General features: G+C 44.7%; 1 protein-coding gene across 1 annotated transcript in view; it reads right to left on the reverse strand.

Moving 5' to 3' along the window:
- PPP2R2B (protein phosphatase 2 regulatory subunit Bbeta) overlaps window positions 1-18978 on the reverse strand; it is a 239102-nt gene that overhangs the window by 204585 nt on the left and 15539 nt on the right. The gene's annotated exons all lie outside the window — the stretch shown is intronic.

An 18978-nucleotide genomic window follows, 5' to 3' on the forward strand; every position in this document is an offset into this window, starting at 1 on the left:
GATGACTTTACCTGGTCCTGTTTTTCTTATGACCAAGGCACAAAAACATACCCGAACTGACCAGATGACTACCGGAAAGAATCAGGGATCACCTCCCCTTACTCCCCCAGTGGTCACTAACCCCCTCCCATCCTCAAAAAACAACTTTAAAAATATGTCGTGCCAGCCTCAAATGTCATACTCAGGTCCATCGCCGCAGTATGCAGGTACCTGGGTGCTGTGCACTTCAGACAGGCGGACCCAGGCCCATCCCCTCCTACCTGTTACACTTGTGGTGGTAAATGTGAGCCCTCCAAAACCCATCACAAACCCACTGTACTCACATGTAGGTGCCCCCCTTCACCTGTAAGGGCTATGGTAGTGGTGTACAGTTGTGGGTAGTGGGTTTTGGAGGGGGTTGGGGGGCTCAGCACACACAGTAAGAGAGCAATGTACCTGGGAGCAATTTCTGAAGTCCACTGCAGTTCCCCCTAGGGTGACCAGTTGGTGTCCTGGCATGTCAGGGGGACCAATGCACTATGAATGCTGGCTCTTCCCACGACCAAAGGGCTTGCATTTGGTCGTTTCTGAGATGGGCGTCCTTAGTTTCCATTATCGCCGAAAATCAGAAACGACCAAGTCTAGAGACGACCATCTCTAAGGACAACCTAAATGTCAAGATTTGGGCGTCCCCCACCGTATTATTGAAACGAAAGATGGACGCCCATCTTGTTTCGATAATACGGGTTTCCCCACCCCTTCACCGGGACATTTCGTGAGGACGTACTCAGGAAAACTTGGGCGTCCCTTTCGATTATGCCCCTCATACTGTCCTCAGGGAAGTGGAGCTCTCTCTTAACATGGTCTCATGAATTAAATTTATTATTCTGTAGCATTAAGAAGACAGCAGAAGCCAGAAATAAAGCCCTGGAGGGGCCTGTAGTGCACATTAAAGAATTTCAGAAAATATACAGCCAGTAGAGTACAGTGAATGTGAAACAGAGCTGAGTTTTATGAAGTAATAATTTACTAGGGATGCTCATGAGGCTAGAGAAAAGCTCCCCCAAAAAATAATAGTAAAAAGACTTGAGTATGTTTGATCCACTAGCCTCCTGCCTCACTGATATGTAGTTGATCTGTATCAAAGACTGATTTTACTCTAGAGACTTATTGTTTTCTATTTCTGCTTGTATTCAAAATCACACTTCACAGAACTAGGAAAGTGAAAGCACTAGAAACACAATAACTGGTCTGGAAATGCTTCAAAGTGTTTCAGTGGCCGTGAATAGTTTGCTCTACCTTTGATATTTAAGAGATTCCCAAGGAATAGCCTTTTGATTCAAGATATATGAAGATGCCTGCTGTGAAACAATAATACATATGCACTTTTACCATTATGATGGCAATTTTGTAACAAAGGTGCTAACATTTGCATGCCAATTACACATGCAAATGTTTAGAATAATGGGATACACATGTATATGTGGGCATATATGCATATAAATCCCAAAGGTCTGTCAAAGCACCATTTTGCAAATACCCATGTTACTTACATAGAGCACATTTGTAAGAGGGATGTATGTACACACAGGCAGATCTCAAGCAGAGCATGGGTAGGCTTAAAATGACATGTGTAACTCATATAAGTTTCACATGTATCAATGGCATTTAGGGCCAGATTCTATATATAGCGCCGTAAAAATTGGTGCCAAAAAATACACTTAGGTATATTCTATAAACCGCCTAAAGTTAGCCACGGTTTATAGAACACACCTAGTGCCCATCCACAGGACTAAATTTAGTCACAGGTATTTATGGCAAGTAAAACTTGATGTAAATGCAAGAGTTGCTGCGCAGCAACCCAGACCTACTGCTGTCCCAACATGGCCACCGGCAGTAGTTCGGCTTTGAGCGTGCGCCATGTCCGGCACTACAGAAATGTTTTCCTTAACTATTTGTAATGGAAGGATTTTAAAGATTGTTTTCCAACTCTATCGGAGTGACCGACAGTGCACTTTCTCTTTAAAGTGTATACTTCTGTTTGTGTGAAAATGATTTGGAATGTGTAAGAAGATAAGGCATAGCTATGTGCAGGGGGGAGATGGAACATGTTTCGAGTCCAGGCTGGCCACCTGAACAGAGAAACATGTGACCACATTCCCACATGTCTCAAGCATTCTGTAATTTCCCTCAACTCTGAAAATGAGTTCTAAGCCTAATCAAAAGGGGAGCTCTGACCAGTGAAGTTGGAAGCTCATCTATGGGTAGACATATCACATAGAAAGAAACTCCTGGTCACAAGACTCCAGCTTCGCTGAAAAAGGGGCTTCTCTCAGCTGATGTAAAAAGCCTGGGTGATGTAGTGATCAGTGATGTATGTATAGTTTATTATTGTTTCTTTTCCTTGTCTAGAAACTCCTAGCTTTACTTGGATGTAGTGACCAGTGATATAATGACTGCCAAATTTCAAGGGAGTGGAGTAGAGTGGGGGAGTGGCAGAGTGGCCTAGTGGTTAGAGCACTGGTCTTGCAATATAGAGATGGCCAGCTCAAATCTCACTGCTGCTACTTGTGATCCAAAATCCAAATAAATAAATAAATGAAGAAGTTGTCAGAGGCATAGCAAAGGCATGGACATCCTTCTCACAGAAACATCCACATTTTGGAAGTCCTCAACTGCCGTCGCTTCCCCTCCTAAGGAAGGAAATCGTGTGCAAATGAGCTAACAGCAAGCAGCTCATTTGTATGTAATTTCCTTCATGCATGCCCGATTGGTCAGGGAAGGCCTTTTTCCATTCAGTTAGTGGGACCAGTGTACTACGAATGCTGGCTCCTCCCACAACCAAATGGCTTGGATTTGGTCGTTTCTGAGATGGGCATCCTCGCTTTCCATTATTACCAAAAAACGGGAACGACCGTCTCTAAGGTCGACCTAAATTTCATGATTTGGGCGTCCCCGACCATATTATCGAAACAAAAAATGGACGCCCATCTTGTTTTGATAATACGGGTTGCCCCGCCCCTTTACGGGGACATCCTTAGAGATGGGCGCCCTTAGAGATGGGCGCCCCCGTTCGATTATCCCCATCTATGTTACCTAATATGAATCCAAAAGAATCCACAGTAATTGTTGAGTAGTCTGTGTTAGTGCTGTGTCAGTGAGGCAGGCTGTAAAACCAGGTCAGAATACTATTAGCGTGGCATTAACCCGGCAGGTTATGGCGAGAGCCCTTACCACCACCTCGATGGGTGGTGGTAAGTGCTCTCCCTGCATGACCATGCGGTACATGGCCATGTTGATTTTTAGTCTTTTTTACATGCTACGGTAAAAAGGGCCCTGGCGAGTGGCAAAAAATGGCTGCTGCTCCTAAGTTAGGCTGGGCCCCTAAGTTAGGCATGGAGCGCATGTGTTCTATATCAGCGCAAATAAATTTTAGAAACACCCACAATCTGCCCATGGCCATGCCCCCTTTTCAGTTCTGCATCTTAGAATTTACACGCAGACCTTTACAGTATACGCTTAGTAGGTTCTGCATGTAAATTCTTATTAATGCCAATTATTGTCAATAATTGCCTGTTAAGTGACAATTATCAGCACTGATTGGTTTGTTAAGAACTAAAGTTGCACGCACAAATCAGAACATGACCTGATTTGTGCATGCAACTCCAGTTGCACTATATAGAATCTGGGGGTTAGTGCACAGTTTCTAACATATGCTACTGTTAACACGTGTTGTTTTAATGCTAACTTGTGCTATTTTAGCACAGGTTCTAAGTTATGCAATGAGACCTAGTTGCTAAGACAGTCCATCTTAACGGTAGCCCACATTAGTAACTATACCACCTAGGTGAACGCATTTATGACTGGCGTAAGTGCTTGCACTTAACTTTTAGGTACATTCTATAAAGATAAACAGACACTTTTTTAAAATATAGAACCGTCTTCTATTTATGAATGTTCACAAAATAAGACTCCACATACATCTTTCTTATTTTATTGTTTAATTTAATTTCATTTAATTCCAGTCTCTTATATTCTGCTGAGGCCAACCAGTTGAAAGTGGATTACAGAAGAAAATAACAATTCACCAATAAAGTGAATTCATATGAATGCAATAGACCAAGGGGTATGTTTACTAAGGTGCGTTAGCGTTTTTAGCGTGACTGTAAATTTAAGGCACGTTAAACGCTAAAGCGCCTATACATTTCTATGGGTGCATTAGCATTTAACGTGCGTAAACCATTAATGCGTGTTAAAAACACTAATGAGCCCATAGCGCCGCTTAGTAAACATAGGAGCAAAAGTTGAAATAGTTAAAAAAATTAACTTAAATACAATACAGCAATATTTTTAAAAAAATGATAAACATTCCAAGAAAAAAGAAAACTTTTAAATAGCCCTAACCAAACATTTATTAAACAGCTAACCCCCCCCCCCCTGTTTACAAAGCTGCTCTAGCAGCTGCCACGTGGCATTGCCGACACAGCCCATTCAAAGTGAACGGGCTGTGTTGGCAGTACTGCACCACCAGCTGCTAGCGTGGCTTTGTAAACAGGGGCCTAAGTTTTTAAACTATGTCAAATTGTCATATACCCCCAGATTCTATATACCATGCCTAGAGATCCACACTGAAATTGGTGCAGATTCTATAACAATGTGCGTAACTTAACAAGGTTAACGAGCTAATGAGCGCTGATAACAGCACTTAGCAAGCAATAATGAGCACTAATTGTCACTGATTAGAATTTACACACACAAATCGCTAAGCCTAACAAAGTGCGCCAAACTTCTAATGCGTGTAGGCAAAAAGTGACGCGGTTATGGGTGGGGAAATGGGCATTTTGTGGGCATTCCGAAATTTACACATGTAGTTTTAGAATATAGCCCAGCGCGTGAAAATCTACTTTGTGTTACGCCGTGTTTTTGTTGTAAATGGATGCGCATAGTTCTAGGCACTGAGATATCAACTAACCTTGTTCTATAATCGGTGCCTACATCTAAGCACCGATTATAGAATACACTTAGTCGGTACTGATTTCAGCACCGATTTTTTAGGCACCATATATAGAATCTCTCCCCAAAGAGGGCCATAATCGAACAGGGCCGGCCATCTATAAGGGCGGCCATCTCTAACGCCGGCCCCGTGAAGCAGCATACCCGACTGTATTATCAAAACAAGATGGCCGGCCATCTTTCGTTTCGATAATACCGTCAGGGCAGGCCAAATCTCAACATTTGGCCTGCCCTTAGAGATCGCCAGCGTTAGAGATGGCCGCCATTGGTTTTCGCTGATAATGGAAACTAATGGCGGCCAACTCAAACCCGGCCAAATCTAAGGCATTTGGTCGTGGGATGAGCCAGCATTTGTAGTGCACTGGTCCCCCTCACATGCCAGGACACCAACTGGGCACCCTAGGGGGCACTGCAGTGGACTTCACAAATTGATCCCAGGTACATAGCTCCCTTACCTTGTCTGCTGAGCCCCCCAAATCCCCCCCAAAACCCACTACCCACAAGTGTACACCACTACCATAGCCCTTAGGGATGAAGGGGGGCACCTACATGTGGGTACAGTGGGTTTTTTGGGAAGGGGGGTGGAGGGCTCCCATTTACCACCACAAGTGTAACAGGTGGGGGGGCCTGGGTCCGCCTGCCTGAAGTGCACTGCACCCACTAAAACTGCTCCAGGGACCTGCATAGTGCTGTCATGGAGCTGGGTATGACATTTGAGGCTGGCATAGAGGCTGGCAAAAAAAAATTATATTTTTTTTAGGGTGGGGGGGTGGTGACCACTGGGGGAGTAAGGGGAGGTCATCCCCCATTCCCTCCAGTGGTTATCTGGTCAGTTGGGGCACCTTTTTGAGGCTTGGTCGTGAACAAAAAGGGACCAAGTAAAGTCAGCTAAATGCTCGTCAGGGCCAGCTTTCTTTTTTCCATTATCGGCCGAAGCCGGCTATCTCTTAACCACGTCCCCGCCCCGCCTTCGGTACACTGCCGACACGCCCCCTTGAACTTTCGCCGTCTCCCCGACGGAAAGCAGTTGAAGCCGGTCAAAATCGGCTTTCAATTATACCGATTTAGCCGGCTTTAGGAGAAGGCTGGCCATCTCCCGATTTGAGTCGGAAGATGGCCGGCCTTCTCGTTCGAAAATAAGCAGGATAGTCTTTTATATTACGGATAGTAGAAGGAAGAGAATTCCAAAGCTCCGATCCTTTCTCCACTAGTGACCATTGATCTGAAATTTTCAATTTACAGTATACCTTAGATTGGTTAACCCATTTTATTTCCTTATTTTACTATTTAAAGAATTAAATATAAAATCACCAAATAAAATATTGGCTTGCATTATTTGTCATATTCAATTTCAAGTAGTATAGAGTAAAAAGGAATGCAAAACAAAGAAAAACAAAAAAAATATGAAATGAACACCAACAGAAAAAAACCCTAATGTGAAACAAAGAAAAAAATCTCAGGAATCATGCACACCCCATCTTCTAATTTCAAAATTGTTTTCATTCTATTTATGTAACACGTATTCGATCGATGATGTATTGAAAATACACACAGTGGCTTATACAATATCTTAATAGAGCCAAGTCAGATATATTGATTGTTTTACTGTGCAGTGATGTTAAATTAACCTCGTAGCACCAGGAAACAATCTTCTAAAACTGACTGCAGGTTTTCCTTTCCTGTTTTGTTTTTCCCAACCCAACAAAATGCTGAAACGAAATTATGCAAAAGAAGTTGAGAATCTGTCCATTTGTCTGTTTGGGTGCAAATTAATGCTTCAAACAGTTAATGGAATGGGATCAAATTTGGTGCAGAGAATAAATACAGTTCTGCGTAAAATGGCTCAATGTATTTCTATGGGAGAAGCAATTTCAGCTTCTGCAGCAGAGAAATATTGATACGCTGGAATATGACAGGGATTAGCTGTTTTCAAACTGCATTTATCCTGTTTTCTACTCTCTCAGGGGGTCTTTTACTAAGGCACACTCACGTTTTTAGTGCACGCTAAAAATAGGAGTGCGCTAAACATTAGAGACGCCAATGCATTCCTATGGGCATCTCTAATGTTTAGCGCATGCCCAATTTTAGCGCAAGCTAAAAACATGAGCACGCCTTAGTAAAAGACCGCCTCAGTCACAAACATACAAAGAGCCCCCCCCCCCCACACACACACATGCATATAACATACACATGCACACTGTGACACCCAGAGCCTAGGTTGAGTGTGGCCGGTGAAATAATACAGCCAGACAAAAGAATGAAACATAAAATAAATATTTTATTTAAAAGGGATTCTCAGGTCTGTTCCTTCACAGGGTACGAGACACAGGGTGGAAAGCCCTCTGCAGGGCAGCAACCAAGGGCTTAGGCAGGCCTCTGTCAGCAAGCCAAACCCAGTCCAAGGCTGCCGGGGTTGCCATGCCCCAAACACAGCCTACAAGTTCTCAGGTTCCTCTGTGAGCCAGGTCTGGCTACAACCAGACTACAGTGGGCATTCACAGGCCTCCTTAACTTCTGCCTGGCCCTGCCTTTAGAATGTCCCACTCTGCCCCTCCTGGCTTACTTTCTGCCAGGCAGGATATGCACTCATAAGGTGGCCCAGGCTAATTAAAGAGGGACTTTTCTTAAGGGTAAGGGGCAATGTCCTATAAACCCCGTCACAGACACACAAATAAAACGCATACACAGGGTCACAGAGACACACACACATGCAAAGCCATTCCATATCTGGTCACCTATAATGAGGCACCCTGGTGGCATCTCGTAAGAGCCTATTTTATAAAGGAAAGTAGGTGCCTATTTCCCTTTACAGAATATTGGCATAGCCAGGTATATTCACGTATATGTGCTTAGGCATGCGTTCTTATGTCAGCTATTTTCCTAAGGGCAACTGAGGGTTTACAAAGTGCTAATTATTAGTGCACGCTAAAAACGCTAATGCACCCGTCCGAAGGGACACCACCTTGTAGGGGTGGAGGGGCTTCCATGTTTCAATGACTCAGAGGGCTATGCTGAAGGGTTACCCATATCAGACAAGCCTCTGAAGAGAAACCAGACAAAGAGTGTCCCAAACTGGAGGATCCAAGATGGCCTCGAGTGAGGACGTATGTTAGTTGAGTTCCCGTTTTACACCAGAATACCTGAAGAAGTAGGCGCGCTCCCCAGAGAATGGGGAAGAGAAAAGGCAAAGCCGTGGTGTTGTCCTCCTCGAACACGGCTGGGGTTCCCACCACTTCTCAGCCTACTTTGGAGAGATTTGGGGTCATAACATTGGGGATATCGATTCCTGCTTCGGGGAACAGCAAGGCTTTATCGCCGAATCTCAGTGGAGAGGGAGTGACTTTGAGTCCCCCTGCTGGTACGACTCCTCCAAGACCCGGAAACAGTAACGCTTCACTATGGAGGTCGACAGTGGAAACGCCCAAAGTGGGTTAGGATTTTCACGTGACCCGAGGAGGTCCTGGCGCAGCATCGACTCCGGATAATAAACCAACTGGGGGATTGGAGAGTGAGCTCTTCCCCCCGAAGATATCTGGAGCGGTTTCTGTGGAGAAATTGGATCTGGTGAAGCCAATAATGTCACAATGGATGTACAATGGGAAGTGCTGCAGAGTGTGAATAACTCTCTTCTTCAGATGTTTAAAAATTTTCAGGAATAAACATGTGAGTTAAAGAATTTATATTAATACTTATCTAACAAAGTGGAAGTCCAAGATATAAAAATAGAGACTTTGACTACGGAAATGGTTTCTCTACGAAAATCAGTTAATTTGGTAATGAAGGACAGCCAAGTTTCTTGTAAAAATTGGAATTTCTGGAGAACCAATTAAGGAAAAATAACTTGAGAATGATAAATTTTCCTATAACATCCTATATATCAGCTACTGAACTGTTGAGGAAATATTTCTCTGATATTTTGCAAATACCTTCTGATAGCCATCCTCTGGTGTCTAAAGTGATTTATATTTCCCTTAAAATTTTCTTTATCAGAGAAAAGAGATGTGAACTTTGACATTTTGGAAAATTCAGAAATTACAGATAGAGTTATATTATTAGTGACTTTCGCCTTTGATTTAGATAGGAACAATGTTTTGAAATTGTATTTCCGACACATGGCTGATAGTTTTTTGGGTTCAAAGATGAATATATTTCCTGACATATCAAGGGAATCGCAGACTAGGAGGTGTGAATTCTTGGCTTTTAAGCCAGGAATCATTGCCTTAGGTGGGACCTTCCTAGTGCGATTCCCTTGTAAGTGTTTTATTTCCTTATTACTTATTTGTTGCACCTAAGAAATTACAAGAGTTTGTGGAGTTGAAAGTACAGATGAAGAACCCTCTGCAGCAACTTCCTTTAGTTACCACTGTACCGGCTGCAATTACCGACTAACCTTCCTCCCTCAGAAAATGTGAATTGTAAGATTAACCATTTTGAGTTTTTCTTATTTTCTTTGAGATTGTTTTCCTGATCTTGGATCTCCCAATTGTGGACAAATAATATATATTGATGAGAGAAATGTTTTCTTTTTCCTTTTTATTAATTTCTGTTTTTCCTTACATTTATGTGATAAATGTGAATGTAATTAAGTAAAATGATAAATAAAATAATTTTTTAAAAAACGCTAATGCACCCGCTAGAACTGCTTAGTAAACAGGGCACTATGTCTTCATGCTAGTGTGATGTGAGTGCAGTGGTGTCATGCTGTACAGTTAGGCTAATGAAAAAGATGTTTACGAAAAAGGACTGGTCGACCCTGTCTTGCACTGAGAACACTGCATGCATTGAGATCCAGTTCTGTTTCTCGTAAGAAATTCAGAAAAGTATTTCTGTGTGCTTTTCCCACAGAAATGGCCTTTTATAATACACAGGTAAGCTGCATATTATAACTTTGTATGTGCATGTGATTTACCCAGAATGAATGTGTGTGCATAGTTTTCCTGGGGTAATTTTCACAGTGGAATTATGCATGTTTTGAAATGCACTTTAAACACATACACAGGCATTGAGCCTGCCATGAGTGGAAAAGCCCAGGGTACAAATGTAACAAAAATAAATAAATAAAAACAAATTATTCAATTATCCCTTTTATGGTCATTGCATGCACCGTGTATTATTATTATTATTAGCATTTGTATAGCGCTACCAGATGCACGCAGCGCTGAACACCTGATACAAAGAGACAGTCCCTGCTCAAAAGAGCTTACAATCTAAATAAAATAATGTGCTACTATGAAAACAGAGCAAAAGCCCTGTATTTACAGTGAATCTCAAGGCCTCTCCAGTATTTAAGTTACTGAGAAATGTCTGAACTTTCAGACACCCAACAAATGCTTGCTGAATATCGTGGGGAAAGCTAAATGGGATTAAACCCTTTGCAGAGCTGACATATTTTTTACTTCTCAAAGTGAGGTTCAATCCTTGGGCTGATGATCATAGAGAGAGCTATTAACATTCAGCATCTCACCTCTACACATTCAGCAAGTTGTGTCTGTGGCAGACCTATGCTGATCCAGAAAATGCTTTAGAAAATCCTTCCTGGCAGCTGGAAAGCAGAGTTTCCTAATTTGCTTCCATGTGGTTCAGGTCTCAGGACGCAGTTTACATTCACCAGAAAGAATTAAGCTGCTCAGCTCGGAAGCACTGGAGCTTCCTACCTCTGTCCCAGTGATTCCACAGTCAGTCTGGTTTTCAGGATTTCCACAATGAATATGCATGAGATATATTTACATACAGTAAAGACCCACTATATGTATATTTATCTCATTCATATTTATTATGGATATCCTGAAAACCTGACTGGCTTTAGTGTGCTTAGGACAAGCTTGGGAAGCTCTGGGACATAGGTGCTGAGCTGGTCCACTGAGCTGCTCCATATCTAAGACTTCTCATTCTCTGGTGCTTGGTTCCTTTAGCAGAACAATGAAAGAGAACCAAAATTGCCTGTCTTATCGGACTGCACTGTGGAAAAGGTGCCAAGGAGTCAATATTCAATCAAAACATGAAGTGTTTTTTTGGTCTACCCAAACCATGTCCAGAACACCCTCCCTCTTAAAATCTATGTCCCATGGCATCTACGTTATATAAATAGCAGTATTTTAAAATCAGTGTATGCACATGTATCCCCCTTACATATGCAAATACCACTCTTTACAAGCATAGGTACTGGGGTACAGGTGTAAAATGCCCTCCATAGGGTGCATAAGCCTCCAGAAGCTTCTAAAAGGAGCAATACAAAACAAAGAAATGTTCTCCTCGTATCTCTGTACAGTGCTGTGTACCTCTGGTATGTTCTCTATAAATAGTAATAATAATAATAATACTGACGAAACACAACTAAAGGCCAGTGTTAAGCTCCCTTAGTCACCAGGAGGAATTAAGGAATGGTACAGTACAGTTAAGAAACCAGGGTGAGCTGTCACATCTCAGTATGGGATGGCCCCATCTGAAAGGATTAGTGATGGTGAGTTCCATGAACACAGAACAGCAGAGGTTCACTTCACATAGGCTGACAAACAGCCACCACCATGGAGAGCCCACTTTCACTCTTCAGCAACTTAAGCCTGACCTCTACTTCAAGCAAGGCGCAGTGCCCCAACGGATGCACGGAGCCGCCAGTAACATGGTGCCGTGCCCCGACAGGCCTGCACATAAGTGCCAGCGGGGTGCGGGCGAGGCGTGGCGGGCATGTTCCCGCCGACCAAAGGCACCCCACTGTTAAAGGGGGAAGGGCTAAGCGGCCCTTCAGGCGTCCGGGCACCAGCATGCACCCAGCCCCCCCTCCCCAGTTTATTGTGAATTGTACCCGTATATATCTTGTCGCAGCGTTAGCGGGGTACCCAAGCCTGATGGTATAAGCTAGGCAGCTGGGATAGCTGCGCTTACGGTCAAGCCCCCTTGCTGTAAGGCGGGGAGCTCTGGTTACGATTGGTCAGTCTTGCTATGACGGCGGACTGGGTTGGAAAATGAGCCTGAGGCTGGATTGGCTTGGGTTTACCTAGGGTTAAGATGTTTTGTATATAAAATAAAGCTGCGGCCGAGTTATGCCATGTTAAGAAAATACCATGTGTCGTGTTATTATTGTGTTATTATTGTAAACATCAGATAACCTTTAGGCCCGAGGGGTCTCGGTTGCCTATGTTACTGAGTAGCTCACATCAGAAAGGAACAGGGCAGCAGCTGGAATTCAAGGAAGAGAAAAGGCCACTGAACAAGGACAAAGGGAGATGATTGTGAGCACTGAAAGTCCAATGGACTGACAGGAGGAGACCCACCTATTCCATCCTTAAGAATGGGTGCAAGACAGAGACAGAGAGCATTTAAGCTAGGATATCTGGCACCAAAAACACAGTGACTGCATAAAACTTATGAAGATGACATATTTGCAGACCAGAGCTGATAAACCTTACAGAGCAGTTTCATCTTCTAAATAGCTTTGACCTTGATTTCATGTTAATGCCGACAGTTATTGTCAGCCAAAAAGAGCAGGACTGCAAACCATTGCACATTTTCCATTCCCTGCATTTACCCAACACCAGGCTTGGCTTTACTACAGCAGGCCATGACAGCACAACATGATTGTGAGTCTGTCTGCACTTTAAATATGACTTCAGAGCTCATCGCTAACATTTCACCGTGTTTATGATGATTTCAATACCGTTGTCCAAACCAGACTTCACTCTCAGAACTAGCAGAACCTTTAGGAGCTCAGTGGTTCGACTATAGCCCAGGACAACTTTTTTCTAGAGCTAATCTGAGTGACTGGTATTGACCTTGGATAGGAAATGAATCAGTAAGTCAAGGTCGTGGGGGGGGGGGGGGGGGTCAAAACTAGAAGTGGGTAAGATGGGCAACTGCCCAGAGCATAGAACCTTTTGAGAGTAAAAAATGAGTGAAATGCAAGTGTGGGTAGGTAGGAAATAAAAGTGAGGAAGCAATACAATCCATATAGTGTGTGAGGGGGGGAGTGAGGGAGGGAGGGAAGGCTGAGGGATAAAGAGAGCTGAGAATGAAAAGAGAGAGAAAGAAGAAAAAAGGATTAGAGATCAGAGTTCGGGGGGGGGGGGGGGGTAGGAAGAAAAGGTAGGAATGAGGGACACAAATGTCTAATAATGGATCTGCAGCAAATATTATGAGTAGGGACAGACCAAAGGCAAAGGAGGGGAGAAAGAGGAACCAGAGAGTAAAAGTTAAATACATCTTTAATAAAATCAAGTGACTTTGCCTTAATTAGTAGGTTAAAGATATGCCCACTGCACAGAGATAAGCAGTTTATATTGAGGCCTGATATTCAGTGATCCTATCTGCTTAGGTAGGACTGCTGAATATGCCATCCTAAACTCAATGAGTGGAGTGGAGTAGCCTAACGGTCAGTGCAGCAGCCTGAGAACCAGGGGAGCTGGGCTTGATTCCCACTGCAGCTCCTTGTGATTCTGGGCAAGTCACTTAACTCACCATCGCCCCAGGTACCTGTATCTAATATATAAACCATGTTAATTCTAACTCCAGAAAGACAGTACATCAATTCCCATGATCTTTCTCTAAATAAATTCATAAATTCTTTCTCCAGATAAATTCATCTAGACAGTGCCAGAATATCACCACTATACTGATAAATTCATGCCCTGGCCCCTCCAAAAAGTACATGCCTAAACTTTGGCCTGATGCCAAGTTTTTCAGCTGTTAGCTGAGCTCAAATTTTTTGTTTTGATTTATTTTACAAAACCAGACATATAATTAGCACTCATGAGTACTTTTGAATAAGGACCACAATGTGCAAATGTAAAGACATTCAAACAACTGCTCTTGCTACTAAGATTGGACTGAAAATCTCTTAAATCGTATGCAGTGCTCTGCTCTTAGAAGTCTCACACCTTATCCCAGCAACAGAAAGTGTATTTCCAAATCCAGTCAGTAAAATGTTGTGGCAGGTCATGTTAGTCCATTTTTAAAGGTAATATACAGAAATAAAAGAAAACATAAAAAAGAAAATTAGATTATACCTTTTATTTATTGGACTATGCATTTCTCGATTGATTAGCTTTCAAAGGTAACCCTTCTTCTTCAGATCAGAAATAAGCAAATGTTGACAATATCAGAATATATCTAATATAATAAAACTCACCCTCAACGTTCTGAGGACAATGTTCTGAAGTCACTCAGACTCCCAGAACGGTTCGTAAGTTCATGGTGGTGAAGCCACTGACCAAGACTCGCTGCCCCGCCCTCGCGTCAAACGTAATGACGTCGAGGGCGGAAAACCAAAAGAAAAATGAAAGAAGGGACCGCATCCAGGCAGGGGGAGGAGTACTCCTCCCCCTGCCTAGGAAACGCTGGGAAACAACCTCGCAAACCACCTGAAAGTTACGAAGTTAAAATGAAGCCCCGCACACAGAATGACCGAGGACCAACACCCCCCCCACCGCGCTGCCCCCACTTCACGCACCGCTCCACCAAAACAACCAACAAAGCTCATCAAAAGAAAAGAAGCCCAGCTAACAAAATTATGGAGGTGCAAACAACCACCCCCCTGAGCCGCCCCCCACCCCCTAAAGCCACCCACCGTCGTGTAGCTTTGCTGGCGGGGGACACAAAACCCCGCCAGTACAAGTCCTGTCTTCAGACTCCGGCGTGAACTTCAGCATTTACTAGCCTATGCAGGCAGGGCTTCTGTGCGTCTGACGTCATGCATGTGCAGGACGTCCGATGCACAGAACCCCGCCCAGCAAAGGCTAGCAATGCCGAAGAACAAGCGGAGTCAGCAAACAACAAAGGACTTCTGCTGGCGGGATTTTGGGCCCCCCGCCAGCAAAACTACGTAACAAAACGGTGGGTGGGATGGCGGCGGGGGGGGGGGGGGGCATCGCGGTGGGTGGGATGGCGGCGGGGGGGGGGGGGACATCGCGCGGAGGAGGCAGTGACGGCAATAAACAAAAAAACTCCTGCAATCTGGCAGCGCTACCTTCCCTCATCTTCAAAACAACGCTTCCAAAAACCCCTGCCCCCCCACACACACTCACTCACTCATCTGGCAGCGGATCCTGAACCCCCCAACCAAACACACACACTTACTCACTCTCATTTGGCCACACTTCCTAACCCCCCCCCAAACACACACACACACACACACACACACACACACACTCACTCTCTCATCTGGCAGCGCTTCCTGAAAACCCTGCCCCCCCACACACACACTCACTCACTCATCTGGCAAACCCCTCTCCCCCCCACCACACACACACTCACTCTCTCATCTGGCAGCGCTTCCTGAAACCCCTGCCCCCCCACACACACTCACTCATCTGGCACCGGTTCCTGAACCCCCCCCCCCCACACCCCCCCACACTCTGTCTCATATGGCAGCGCTTCCAGAAACCCCGTACACACATACATACACACACACACTCACTCACTCTCATCTGGCAGCGCTTCCTGAAACCCCTGCCACAACCACACACAGTCACTCATTAATCTGGCAGCCGTTCCTGAACCCCCCCCCCCCCACACACACTTACTCACTCTCATTTGGCCACACTTCCTGAACCACCCCACCACCACCACCACACACACACACACACTCTCTCATCTGGCAGCGCTTCCTGAACACCCCCACACACACACACACACAAACTCACTCTCATCTGCAAACACTTGATAAACCGCCCCCCCCCACACACACACTCACTCATCTGGCAGCGCTTCCAGACCCCCCACACACCCCTCTTCTTCCATGCTGAACCACCCAACACAACCAACACACCCCTCCAACATACACACTCTCTCACTCAAAATCTCATCTGCCATCGCTTCCTGAACCCCCCCTCCACCCCCCCTACACACTCACTCTGTCTCATCTGGCAGCGCTTCCTGAACCCCCCCTACCCCCCCCACACACACTCACTGTCTCTCTCTCATCTGGCAGCGCTTCCTGAAACACCATACACACACACTCACTCTCTCTCTCATCTGGCAGCGCTTCCTGAAAACCCTGCCCCCACACACACACACTCACTCACTCATCTGGCAAACCCCTCTCCCCCCACCACACACACACTCACTCTCTCATCTGGCAGCGCTTCCTGAAACCCCTGCCCCCCCCACACACACTCACTCATCTGGCACCAGTTCCTGAACCCCCCCCCCCCACACACCCCCCCCACACTCTGTCTCATATGGCAGCGCTTCCAGAAACCCCGTACACACATACATACACACACACACTCAATCACTCTCATCTGGCAGCGCTTCCTGAAACCCCTGCCACAACCACACACAGTCACTCATTAATCTGGCAGCCGTTCCTGAACCCCCCCCCCCCCCAACACACTTACTCACTCTCATTTGGCCACACTTCCTGAACCACCCCACCACCACCACCACACACACACACACACTCTCTCATCTGGCAGCGCTTCCTGAACACCCCCCCACACACACACACACAAACTCATCTGCAAACACTTGATAAACCGCCCCCCCCACACACACACTCACTCATCTGGCAGCGCTTCCAGACCCCCCACACACCCCTCTTCTTCCATGCTGAACCACCCAACACAACCAACACACCCCTCCAACATACACACTCTCTCACTCAAAATCTCATCTGCCATCGCTTCCTGAACCCCCCCTCCACCCCCCCCTACACACTCACTCTGTCTCATCTGGCAGCGCTTCCTGAACCCCCCCTACCCCCCCCCCCCCCACACACTCACTGTCTCTCTCTCATCTGGCAGCGCTTCCTGAAACACCATACACACACACTCACTCTCTCTCTCATCTGGCAGCGCTTCCTGAACCCCCTGACCCCCACACACACTCACTCACAATGTCATCTGGCATTGCTTCCTGAACCCCCCCCCCCCCCCCCACACACACACACACACTCACTCTCTCACTCTCATCTGGCAGCGCTTCCTGAACACCCCACACCCCTCTTCTTCCAAGCTGAACCCCTCCAACACATCCCCCCCCCACACACACACACACACTCTCTCTCTCCCCCTCCTCCAGCACACCAATTGCTTAGGTGCAGTGGCGGCAATCTCAGACACCAGAGAGAGAGGGGGGCCTGACACCATAGAGAGAGAGGGAGGGAGGGAGGTATCTCTGTCACACACACACACGCTCTCACACACACTCTCTCTCACAGACAATGTCTTTCTGTCTCTCACTCTCACACACTCTATGTCTCACAGTGTATCACATTCACTCTCTATGTGTCACACAGTCACTTACACACTCGCTTGGTCTCATACACTCAGTCTCACAGAGAATCAGTGTCTCACACACACTCTCGCACACACTGTATCTGTGTGAAACACACTCTCTCTATCACACTGTGTCTCACATACGCAATTGCACACACTCTCATTCTCACACACACACTCTCTCACAGACACACTCACACCCAGATTCACTCTCTCTCTCTCACACACACACACACACACACACACACACTCGCACTTTCACTCTCTCTCTCACACACAGTCACTCTCACATACACTCTCCAAAACATACACACTATGAGGAAAAACTTGCTAGCGCCCGTTTCATTTGTGTCAGAAACGGGCCTTTTTTACTAGTAAGTGAAATATAAAAGCATTCCAGTGACAGGCTTTTTCCTTTGAGACTATCATTGGAATGCTTTTATATTTCACTTATATATTCTGATATTTGTCAATATTTGCTCATTTGTGATCTGAAGAAGAAAGGTTACCTTTGAAAGCTATCAATCAAGAAATGTATTTAGTCCAATAAAAAAGGTATCATCTAATTTTCTTTTTTATGTTTTGTTTTATTTCTATGTATTACCAAATCCAATCAGAAATTAAATGCTGTTGACCTCTTCATGTTAAAGAAACTGATTTAATGAGAAATGCACTCATCACTTTAACAGCACCATAAAACTGATAGGCAGTAAGAGTTGAACGAGGGATCCTGGATGCTTATTGAAGAGCGCCATCATGTGGAAGAAACACATACCAGCAGAAAAGCAAACCCTAGTCTTGTTCAAGGACATAGTAACAGATTTCAGCTGGGGAAAATGCAGCAAGCATAACAGCCCTTCTAGGAAGAGATCTGCAGCCATTCAGTAGAGCAACCTAACCAGGAACCACTTAGGGGTAAAGTTATCAACATGGGCGACCGTTAAGACATGTCATTTTTACCACCAACTTGTGCTATTTTAGCATAGGACTCATTTTATGCAATGAGAACTAGTTCCTAATAACCGGGGTTAACAGTAAGATAACCCATTTTTAACAGTAACCCATGTTGATAACATCCTCCCTTAATTAAAAAATATAAATGTCTCTAGAAATTGAAATCACTGATATATATAATAAAAGTGAACCAAGTATAGGACAATTGAGCCATTGTGACATCATTCAAGAAGTTGGCTCTTAGGTATTGGTGGAATGAGGCATTATGACATCACAATACCAGCTCTGGCTACCAGACTGAAACTCTTCACACTAAGGGGAGGGGGGAAATTATTAATGTGGGCTACCGTTAAGATGTGTTATTTTACCACTGACTCATGCTATTTTAGCACAGTTCCTGTTTTATGCAATGCGATCTAGCTAGTAATAACCCGTTAACAATAAAATAATACATCTTAACAGTAGCCTATTTCATAACTTCCCCCTTTAGTATTCTTATTGTGCATTTCAACCATTCAATAGATCCACCAGCCTTATTGTGCAGTTCATCTCCTGGTATGTTTGCAAAGGTCTATGTGGTATGATCTAAGTCATTTCACAAGCAGTTACGTGTATAAATAGCAACATCCGAACATGTAGATTGGCTACACGTGTCAATGGCTTTCTCAGAAAACCATTATTTGCATGTATAATATGCTGAGATGCAGAGATTTAAAGGGGGCCTGGTTTGTCCTGAGAAAAGGAGGAATGAGGCTAGTTACTGCGTCTGTTTCTGTTTACTCCCACCCTTGTAAGGCATTTCTCTCTACTTACTTTTTTTGAA

Source organism: Microcaecilia unicolor, chromosome 8 (genome assembly GCF_901765095.1).
Source record: "Microcaecilia unicolor chromosome 8, aMicUni1.1, whole genome shotgun sequence".
NCBI lineage: Eukaryota > Metazoa > Chordata > Amphibia > Gymnophiona > Siphonopidae > Microcaecilia > Microcaecilia unicolor.